At 47.7% G+C, this 11102-nt stretch overlaps 1 long non-coding RNA gene across 1 annotated transcript; it reads right to left on the bottom strand.

The window, feature by feature from the left end:
• Window positions 1-773: 773 nt before the first annotated feature.
• LOC140207285 (uncharacterized) lies at window positions 774-2509 on the bottom strand. The gene is made up of 3 exons (XR_011888546.1): window positions 2158-2509; window positions 1206-1331; window positions 774-849 (listed from the first exon to the last, which is right to left on the bottom strand). It is a non-coding gene; the product is annotated as an uncharacterized lncRNA (long non-coding RNA).
• Window positions 2510-11102: the final 8593 nt, after the last annotated feature.

Raw genomic sequence — 11102 nt, 5'->3', positions numbered from 1 at the left:
AACCCACTGCCCACTCTCTCCTCACAGCCCGTGTCAGTCTCCAGACTAAACAAACTGCCCATACTCTCCTCACAGCCTGTGTCAGTCTCCAGACTAATCCCACTGCCCACTCTCTCCTCACAGACCGTGTCAGTCTCCAGATTAAACCCACTGCCCACTCTCTCCTCACAGCCCGTGTCAGTCTCCAGACTAAACCCACTGCCCACTCTCTCCTCACAGCCCGTGTCAGTCTCCAGACTAACCCCACTGCCCACTCTCTCCTCACAGCCCGTGTCAGTCTCCAGACTAAACAAACTGCCCATACTCTCCTCACAGCCTGTGTCAGTCTCCAGACTAATCCCACTGCCCACTCTCTCCTCACAGACCGTGTCAGTCTCCAGATTAAACCCACTGCCCACTCTCTCCTCACAGCCCGTGTCAGTCTCCAGACTAAACCCACTGCCCACTCTCTCCTCACAGCCCGTGTCAGTATCCAGACTAAACCCACTGCCCACTCTCTCCTCACAGCCCGTGTCGGTCTCCAGACTAAACCCACTGCCCACTGTCTCCTCACAGCCCGTGTCAGTATCCAGACTAACCCACTGCCCACTCTGTCCCCACAGCCCGTGTAAGTCATCAAACAATTCCTCGTGCTCTGCGCTCTCCTCCACAAGGATCTGACGGTCCACAGTCTAATCCCGCTGACCGGTTGACTCCCTGCAGCATTGTATCACAGTCCAACCTAATTCCACTGACCTTCTGTCGGTTCAAAGACCTCCACGACCCAAAAGCTCACCCGCTATTGCATTTTCCAATCCAGTATGTTCCATGTAATCCTTGTTGATCGTGGAGAGCGTTGTAAACAAAATACTGTGAATTTAAATTCCTCTCATTAATGCCTGAGGACCAACACAAGTTAAGGAGTGTCACGCTCTGTCTAACCGCGTGGTTGCGTGATCGGACAGTGTGGAGGGGGATACACTCTGTGTCTGACCCTGGGAGTGTGTGATGGGACGGTGTGGAGGGAGATTCACTCTGTGGCTGACCCCGGGAGTGTGTGATGGGACGGTGTGGAGGGAGATTCACTCTGTGCCTGACCCCGGGAGTGTGTGATGAGACGGTGTGGAGTGGGCTTCTTTCTGTCTCTAACACCGGGTGCGTGTGCGATGGGACGGTGTGGAGAGAGCTTTACTCTGGTGTAGGTGTACCGTCAATTTCACACATACCTCTTCCTCTGTTGCATATATTTCAAAAAGCTTTGAACAGGAGTTTGAACAATGTTGCTTTGCCACATCGTAAGATCTTTCAAATTGGACCTTCATATCTGATCCAGTCCTGGGAACACTCTGGCTCTGCAATTCAGGAACAAGGAACAGTGAATCTCCCACCATATCTTCCAGTACACCCACTAGAAATCAGACACAGAATGTCGCTCTGTCCGCACCGTCCCATCACACATTCCCGCGGTCAGACACAGAGTGAATCTCCCTCCGCACCGTCCCATCACACATTCCCGCGGTCAGACACAGAGTGAATCTCCCTCCACACCGTCCCATCACTCATTCCCGGGGTCAGACACAGAGTGAACCTCCCTCCACACCGTCCCATCACACACTCCCTGGGTCAGACACACAGAGTGAATCTCCCTCCACACCGTCCCTTCACATCCTTCAGGAGTCAGACACAGAGTGAATCTCCCTCCACACCGTCCCACCACACACTCCCGGGGTCAGACACACAGAGTGAATCTCCTTCCACACCGTCCCATCACACCCTTCAGGGGTCAGACACAGAGTGAATCTCCCTCCACACTATTACGCCACTCATATTCGGGGATCAGAGCTTCTCCGCTCTCCTATCGAATGCAGAGTGAAGCTCCTCCTGTGCAGCGACAACATTGCACTCCCGGGTCCAGACAGTAGGTGTCGCTCCCGCTACACGGTCCATTCACGCACTTGCCGGGATCAGACACTAGGTGTCGCTCCCGCTACACCGTCCATTCACGCACTTGCCGGGATCAGACACTAGGTGTCGCTTGCGCTACACCGTCCGTTCACGCACTTGCCGGGTATCGCCGCACGTCTCATCGTACAGTCCCGATATCAGCCCCAGACTACAGCCTCCCCTCCCATCTCTGCCTTGTGATTAGTAGCGCGGGAAGTGTGGATGTTATCTCACCCTTTCTACTGGACAGCAGTTGGCAGATTTCAGCCTTGGTTTCGTTGAGAGCTCCGTACTTTATTTCGAGGTGTCTGAAGTTGTCAAGGAGATGGGTTTGCATTTGGCGCTGATCAGAGAGATTGCTGCTCAGGACGGAGAGGTTGCTTTCCAGGACTAACACCTTGTTTTCAAGGGTGGAGTGGTTGCTCTCGAGAACAAATAACTTGCTTTCGAGGACGGAGACGTTGTTGTCGAGGGCCGAAACATTCTTGAGACAGGTCCTCAGGGAGAGATCCAGGCGTGAATTCTCGGTTGTCCTGTATTCAAGGGTGGAGTTCAGCTCGTCGTTTTGCAGTCGGCGTTGGCGCTGGGTCCTGTTCATCCCCTGATATTCTTCCAGAAGTCTCTGATAATTTTGATCGGAGGCGATCAGAGACTGACGGATCTGTAACACTGAGAGAGGAGGTGATGGGGGTGTCGTTGTCACGGTGAACCGTGTGTCGGTGCTACAGTGAGCGGTGTGTCGGTATCACGTTAAGGGGTGTGACTGGGAATAAAATGATCCTTTTCTCTTCGGCTGCAAGTGACTAGTTCTGTTCCGCAGGGGTCGGTGTTGAAACAACTTCTTTTCATGCTGTGTATCAATGATTTAAATGATGGAATAGATGGTTGTTGCCAAGTTTGCAGATCATATGAAGATTGGTGGAGGGGCTGGTCGTGTTGAGGAAACAGGTAGGATGCAGAAGGACTTAACAGATTTGGAGAATGGGCAAGAAAATGTCAAACGAAATATAATGTTGGAAAATGCCCGGTCATGCACTTTGGCAGTAGAAATAAATGTGCGGACTATTTTCTAAATGTGGAGAAAACCCAGGAATCTGAGATGCAGAGGGACTTGGGAGTCCTTGTGCAGAACACCCTGAAGGATAACTGAAGGTCGAGTCGGTGGTGAGGAAGGTAAATTCAATGTTAGTATTCATTTCTAGAGGTCTGGAATACGAGGGTAGGGATGTCATTGTGAGGCTTTATAAGGCACAGGAGAGGCCTCACCTTGAGTATTGTGAACAGTTGCGGGCCCCTTATCTTAGAAAAGATGTGCAGGCATTGGAGAGGGTACACAGGGGGTTCGCAAGGGTGATTCAGCGAATGGATGGTTTATCATACGAGGATGGTTTGATGGAGCTGGTCTGTACTCTGTGGAAATTAGAAGAATAAGGGGGGATCTCATTAAAACCTTTCGAATGTTGAAAGGCCTGGACAGGGTCGCTGTGGAAAGGATGTTTCCCCTGGTGGGGCAGTCTAGGATAAAAGAGCACAGCCTCAGGACAGAGGGTCGCCCTTTCAAAGCAGTTTTGTGGAGAAATTTCTATATCTGGATGGTGGTGAATTTGTGGAGTTTGTTACCGCAGCCAGCCGTGGAGGCCACGTTGTTGGATGTATTGAAGGCAGAGATTGATAGGTTCTTGATTGGTGCGGAGCTTCGATGGTCACGCTGAGGAGCCTGTAGGTGTCACAGTGAGTGCGTCTCAGTGTCACGGTGAAGGGTGTGTCGGTGTCACTGTGAGGTGTGTTTCGGAGCCGAATTGATACAGCTTCTCTGGGAGAGATTCGGCTGGGAAATCTCAGATATCTTGGATTCGAAGGTTGAAGTTTACTCATGGACTTGTGGTCGACATTGGGGTTGGGTCCTGTTCATCTCCTGATAGTCATCCCTAAGGGGTTTGTCGTTTCGGTCGGAGGTGATCTGAGATGGTGTAGGATGTTTGGCGTTCACAGTGTGTCAGCGACACGCTACTGAGCGGGTCACGGAGGGTGGTGCGTCAGTGTCACAGTGAGGCGTGTGCTGGTGGCACAGTGAGGGGCGTCGGCGCCACCGTGCGGTACGTGTCTGAGACAGGCTGAGGGGATTAACAGGGTATCAGCGAGTTTTTTGTTGGTGTCACGATGGGGGCTGCGTCAGTGTCGCAGTGATAGTTTATTCCCTGTCACAGCGAGTCGGAGTTTCAGTGAGAGACGCGTAGCTGTCACTGTTGTAGGTGTTTTTTGATCCATGTGAGAGGTGTACCGAGTCACATCGCGATGTATCTCTATGTCACGGTGTCGGGATCACAGTGCGAGATTTGACGTGTTGCAGTGAGAGACTCGTCGGTATCATAGTGTCCAGTGGTTTGATGTTGCAGTGGAAAACATGTCGACGTCGCCGTGAGTGGCGTGTCTGTGTCAAGGACCATTTGACGTTTAAAAAAGGATCGAAAAGCAATCCGGGAAATTATAGGCCGGTGAGTTTAACATCAGTAGTAGGTAAGTTATTGGAGAGAGTACTAAAAGACAGAATCTACAAGCATTTGGATAGACAGGGGCTTATTAGGGAGAGTCAACATGGCTTTGTGCGTGGTAGGTCATGTTTGACCAATCTGTTGGAGTTTTTCGAGGAGGTTACCAGGAAAGTGGATGAAGGGAAGGCAGTGGATATTGTCTACATGGACTTCAGTAAGGCCTTTGGCAAGGTCCCGCATGGGAGATCAGTTAGGAAAATTCAGTCGCTAGGGATACATGGAGAATGGTAAATTGGATTAGACATTGGCTCGATGGAAGAAGCCAGAGAGTGGTGGTAGAGAATTGCTTCTCTGAGTGGAGGCCTGTGACTAGTGGTGTGCCAGAGGGATCAGTGCTGGGTCCATTGTTATTTGTCATCTATATCAATGATCTGGATGATAATGTGGTAAATTGGATCAGCAAGTTTGCTGATGATACAAAGATTGGTGATGTAGTAAGCAGTGAGGAAGGTTTTCAGAGCCTGCAGAGGGATTTGGACCAGCCGGAAAAATGGGCTGAAAAATGGCAGATGGAGTTTAATACTGACAAGTGTGAGGTATTGCACGTTGGAAGGACAAACCAACGTAGAACATACAGGGTTAATGGTAAGGCACTGAGGAATGCAGTGGAACAGAGGGATCTGGGAATACAGATACAAAATTCCCTAAAAGTGGCGTCACCGGTAGATAGGGTCGTAAAGAGAGCTTTTGGTACATTGGCCTTTATTAATCAAAGTATTGAGTATAAGAGCTGGAATGTTATGATGAGGTTGTATAAGGCATTGGTGTGGCCGAATCTGGAGTATTGTGTTCAGTTTTGGTCACCAAATTACAGGAAGGATATAAATAAGGTTGAAAGAGTGAAGAGAAGGTTTACAAGGATGTTGCCGGGACTTGAGAAACTCAGTTACAGAGAAAGGTTGAATAGGTTAGGACTTTATTCCCTGGAGCGTAGAAGAATGAGGGGAGATTTAATAGAAGTATATAAAATTATGATAGGTATAGATAGAGTGAATGCAAGCAGGCTTTTTCCACTGAGGCAAGGCGACAAAAAAAAAACAGAGGACATGGGTTAAGGGTGAGGGGGGAAAAGTTTAAAGGGAACATTAGGTGGGGCTTGTTCACACAGAGAGTGGTGGGAGTATGGAATGAGCTGCCAGACGAGGTGGTAAATGCGGGTTCTTTTTAACATTTAAGAATAAATTGGACACATGCATGGATGGGAGGTGTATGGAGGGATATGGTCCGTGTGCAGGTCAGTGGGACTAGGCAGAAAATGGTTCGGCACAGCCAAGAAGGGCCGAAGGGCCTGTTTCTGTGCTGTAGTTTCTATGGTTCTATGGACACGGTGGATGTGTCAGTGTCACAGTATGTTTAGCGTTGTTCTCACAGTCAGAAGGAGTGGGTGACACTCTGACGGGCTTGTCGGTGTCACGGTGAGGGATTTGTCTTTGTGACGGTGACTGTTATGTCGGTGTTTCGGTGGAGTAGCTGTTACTGTCAGGATAAGAGATGAGACTGTTTCAAAGTGATGAACACGTCTGTGTCACAGTGAGGGATGTGTCCACGTCACAGTGCGTGACGTGTCGGTGCCACGCCGAGGGTCGTGACAGTGTTACCGTGAATCGTTACTACATTATGTTGTGTGTTGACATCAGGTTGAGTGATATAACAGTATCATATTCTCTGTGGTTTGGTCGTTCTAAAAACCGTTGTTCAACTCACCATGAATCCTCCAGCAGATACCCGTGAGAAAGAGGGTCGCTGCTAAAACGCAGGTTAGCCATATGCTTGAATCTATTCTGTGTCTCCTTGTGGGTCGTTCACTGCCCATGTTTTCTGTGGAAAAATCGTTCCGTGCCTTTGTTAATCCATCGTCACATTCCCTGATCTACGCCACCCCTGCTCTTCCGACCCTCTGAGTTCAAATCACTCTCTTCCGCTCATGCAGAGCAGCGAGCGTAAATCACAGAACATTACAGAACCTTCGGCCCAAATTATTTGCTAGACCAATAATAATTTATACCTAAATCGTTTTTACGTGTACAATGTCCAATTCCTCCAATCCCTGCAATTCCACGTGTCCGTCAAGGTGCCAATTAAACGCCTCCATGTTATCGCCTTCACCACCACCTCTGGTAGCACTTTCCAGTTAGCCACGCTCTCTGTGTAAACAAATTCCTGCCTCTCATATCTCCCATAAAGATATACCCTCTCACCTTCCACTCCGTGGTATTATACATTTCTCTCTGGGGAAGAAATGCACCGGTTCCCTGATCCATCTGTGTCTCTCGTAATGTCACCCCCTTCCTTTAATGCCTTCCGCTTTTTGACGTCTGAAAATAGGGAACCGCGAAATATCGTGCTGACCGGCCTGCTCCTCCTGCCAGCAAGTTTCAATAATGGCGACCATATCAAACTGCGAAGTGTTCATTCATGCCCTGAGCTCACATGCCTTTATTTAAAATTTCCAACATTGAGAGATATGCACCACAGGACATGCCCGCTTCTTGGTCGGCCATGTGTGATTGCCGCCTATTTCTGCAGTCTTTACAATATCTGTCTCCACATAGACATCCGCTATCTGTTCGGCAACTCTGTGTCCTATCTCCCAGCAGCTCCAGTTTAACAAACTCTCACCAAATTCCCACATGCACAGTACTGGCAAGTCACCTCGCTCGGATATTAGTTCTCCTCCAGTTTGTCTGTAAACTGGCCCATCAGCCACCAGCTAAAATGTATAGTCCTCCTATGTCCCCTCCAACAATGGCCGCTCCACCTGCCGCTGCCTGAAATTAGTTTGCACTTGCTAAAGAAACCTGTCCCATGATTGCCTACTGCTCAAATGCCGAAATTTCCGCAAAGTGCTGTTTATATTGCACACTGCCAGAAAGTGTGAGTTCCCATTTACTGGTTGCCTATCTCTGACTGGAGTCTGATTAAACGCCAGACTATCGCCTCACACTCGACCGGTGTAAGAAAGAGGGTGAAACTCCCTTCCTCCCCGGCGCTCCCCGCTCATCAATCCCAAGCACATCGGCATTCAGTCGTCAGGAATTATGCGTGTCTCCCGGGGATTCTGAATGCGTGGAACCCGATGGAAGCGGAAGATGGAGGAGGCCAGAGAAAGGGTGTTAAGATTGCAGCCTTTGGTGCAAGTGTTTTCTGTCCAAACGAGCGGCTTGTGCATTCAGAGCTGTGGTAACACTCAGAACCGAGAGATTAATAACTTGTGGAGGGGGCAGTTGTGAGCTCTAAGATGTGGAGGTCTCTAGGGGATGGAGTTGGTCACGGGCACGGGGAGGAGAGTAGCGGAGTCAGGGCGTGACGGAAACATGGAAGTGTGCAGAGGAGGACGTGTGTCACGGATTTCGGAGGTGTTTTTTGAGGGGAAGGGGATAACGGAGAGGGGGAGGCGTGTGTTTAGTGTTGCGATGCAGCACGTGTCGGTGTATCAGTGTCACGATGAAGAACGTGTCGGTGTCACGGCGAGTAATGTGTCGATGGTTTCTGTGCCCCGTTGAATGCGGTGGCGCCCTGTTCCAGTAGCAGTGTTTATACCCCCCGCCCCCGCTTGTATACCAAAGTCTCTCTCTCCTTCAACATTTTCCACCATTCACAGTATAGTCCATTCCCTTTTACACTAAATTTAAAAGCGCTTCGGATTCAAATTACCAAAGACACTATTGCCAGAATCCACACGTACCAGATCCTTTCTGCTCCAAACAATATTGTCCTTGCGCCAGTTTAGAAGCTAAACCCCTGCACAAACATTCAACATCTGCCTTGTTTCGTTCCGCAGTAGGAGGTTAAGTATTGCTCTCTCTCTCTCTGTTCGGGACCTCTGAGAGCTGACTTAGGAATCTTCGCTGAACATTTATGACAAATAGTGGGCAAAAGTCATAGGGTAATGGATGAACTGAATGAAATTTATATTCGGCAGGAAATGATGTTGGAGAAACTGTTGGGTCTGAAAGCTGATAAGTCCCCGGGACCTGATCGTCTGTATCCCAGGGTACTTAAGGAGGTGGCTTTAGAAATCACGGACGCGTTGGTAATCATTTTGCAATGTTCTCTAGATTCATGATTAGGTCCTGTGGATTGGAGGGTGGCTAATATTGTCCCACTTTTCAAGAAAGTAGGGAGAGAGGAAACAGGGAATTATAGACGGTTAGCCTGACGTCAGTGGTGGGAATACTGCTGGAGTCAATTATAAAAGATGAAATTATGACACATTTAGATAGGAGTAACAGGATAGTTCCGAGTCAGCATGGATTTACAAAGGGGAAATCGTGCTTGACTGATCTTCTGGAGATTTTTGAGGATGTAACTATGAAAATGGACAAGGGAGAGCCAGTGGATGTTGTGTATCTGGACTTTCAGAAAGCCTTTGATAAAGTCCCACATAGGAGATTAGTGGGCAAAATTAGGTTACATGGTATTGGAGGCAGAGTACCGACTGTCATTGAAAATTGGCTGACTGACAGGAAACAAAGAGTAGCGATTAAGGGGTCCCTTTCGGAATGGCAGGCGGTGACCAGTGGAGTCGGGCAGGGTTCAGTGCTGGGACCGTAGCTGTTTACACTGTACATTAATGATTTAGAAGAAGGGATTAAAAGTGACATTCTCAAATTTGCAGATGACACAAAGCGGAGTGGCAGTGTGAAATGTGTAGATAATGTCATGAGAATTCAGGGTGAATTGGACAGGCTGGATGTGTGGGCGGATGCATGGCAGATGCAGTTTAATGTCGATAAAAGCTGAGGTTATCTACTTTTCCTAAGAACAGGAAGGCAGATTATTACCTAAATGGAGTCACGTTAGGAAAAGGGGAAGTACAACGAGATCTAGGTGTTCTTGTACGTCAGTCACTGAAAGCAAGCATGCAGGTACAGCAGGCAGTGAAGAAAGCTAATAGCATGCTGGCCTTCATAACAAGGGGAATTGAGTATAAGAGTAAAGAGGTCCTTCTGCAGCTGTACAGGGCCCTGGTGAGACCACACCTGGAGTACTGTGTGCAGTTTTGGTCTCCGAATTTGAGGAAGGACATTCTTGCTATGGAGGGAGTGCAGCGTAGGTTCAGTGGGTTCCTTCCCGGGATGGCGGGACTCTCATATGTTGAACGATTGGAGCGACTGGGCTTGTATACTCTGGAATTTAGAAGGATGAGAGGGGATCTGATTGAAACGTATAAGATTATTAAGGGATTGGACACGCTGGAGGCAGGAAACATGTTCCCGCTGATGGGTGAGTCCAGAACCAGAGGCCTCAGTTTGAGAATAAGGGGTAGGCCATTTAGAACGGTGTTGAGGAAAAACTTTTTCACCCAGAAAGTGGTGGATATATGGAATGCTCTGCCCCAGAAAGTAGTGGAGGCCAAGTCTCTGGATACTTTCAAGAAAGGGATGGATAGAGCTCTTAAAGAGAGCGGACTGAAAGGTTATGGGTATAAGACATGAACTGGATATTAATTGTGGATGATCAGCCATGGTCGCAGTGAATGGCGGTGCTGGTTTGAAGAGCCGAATGGCCTGCAACCATTGTCTAGTGTCTATTTTCTATTGACATGCTCCATCCCACTGGTCCACATCCACAATTTGTTTCATGGGAAGGATGTAATGGAGAATTGGAGGTAATCTAAAGGTGAATTTTTGAGGGTACAGGATCTTCATGTTTCTGGTAGGTAGAAAGGAAAGATTAAAAGTTTGAGAGAGCTATGGTTTTCAAGGGATATTGGAAACTTGATTCGGAAAAAAAGAGAGAGATCTACAATAAATATAGGCAGCTTGGAGTAAATGAGGTGCTCGAGGAATATAAATAATGTAAAAAAAATAATCTTAAGAAATAAATCAGAAAAGCTAAAATAAGATATGAGGTGGCTTTGGCAAGTAAGGTGAAAATAAATCCAAAGGGTTTCTGCAGTTATATTAATAGCAAAAACGATAGTGAGGGATAAAATTGATCCTTTAGAGAATCAGAGTGGACGGCTATGTGCGGTGCGAAAAGAGATGGGGGAGATTTTGAACAATTTATTTTCTTCGGTGTTCACTAAGGAGAAGGGTATTGAATTGTGTAAAGTAAGGGAAATAAGTTGGGTCGTGATGGAAACTATGATGATTACATAAGAGGAAGTACTGGCGCTTTTAATGAATATAAAAGTGGATAAGTCTCCAGGTACTGACGCGATATTACCTAGGACCTTGAGGGAATTTAGTTTGAAAATAGCAGGAGCTCTGAGAGATATATTTCACTGGTCATTAGAAACGGGGATGGTGCCGGAGGATTGGCGTATTGCTTATGTTGTTCCACTGTTTAATAAGGTTCCTAAGTAACCCTAAACATTGTCGGCCTGTGAGTTTGACGTCAGTGGTGGATAAATTGATGGAAAGTATTCTTAGAGCTGGTATACATAATTATCTGGATAGACAGGGTCTGATTAGGAACAGTTACATGGATTTGTGCGTGAAAGGTCATGTTTGATAAAGCTGATTGTTTTTTTGAAGAGATTACGAGGAAAGTTGACGAGGGTAAAGAGGTGGAGGTTGTCTATATGGACTTCAGTAAGGCTTTTGACAAAATTTCCACACGGAAAGTTACTTCGGAAGGTTCAATCGTTAGGTATTAATATTGAAGTAGTAAAATTGATTC

Source organism: Mobula birostris, chromosome 13, assembly GCF_030028105.1.
Source record: "Mobula birostris isolate sMobBir1 chromosome 13, sMobBir1.hap1, whole genome shotgun sequence".
Lineage (NCBI taxonomy): Eukaryota > Metazoa > Chordata > Chondrichthyes > Myliobatiformes > Myliobatidae > Mobula > Mobula birostris.
This window is presented reverse-complemented; position numbering and strand designations above follow the sequence as displayed.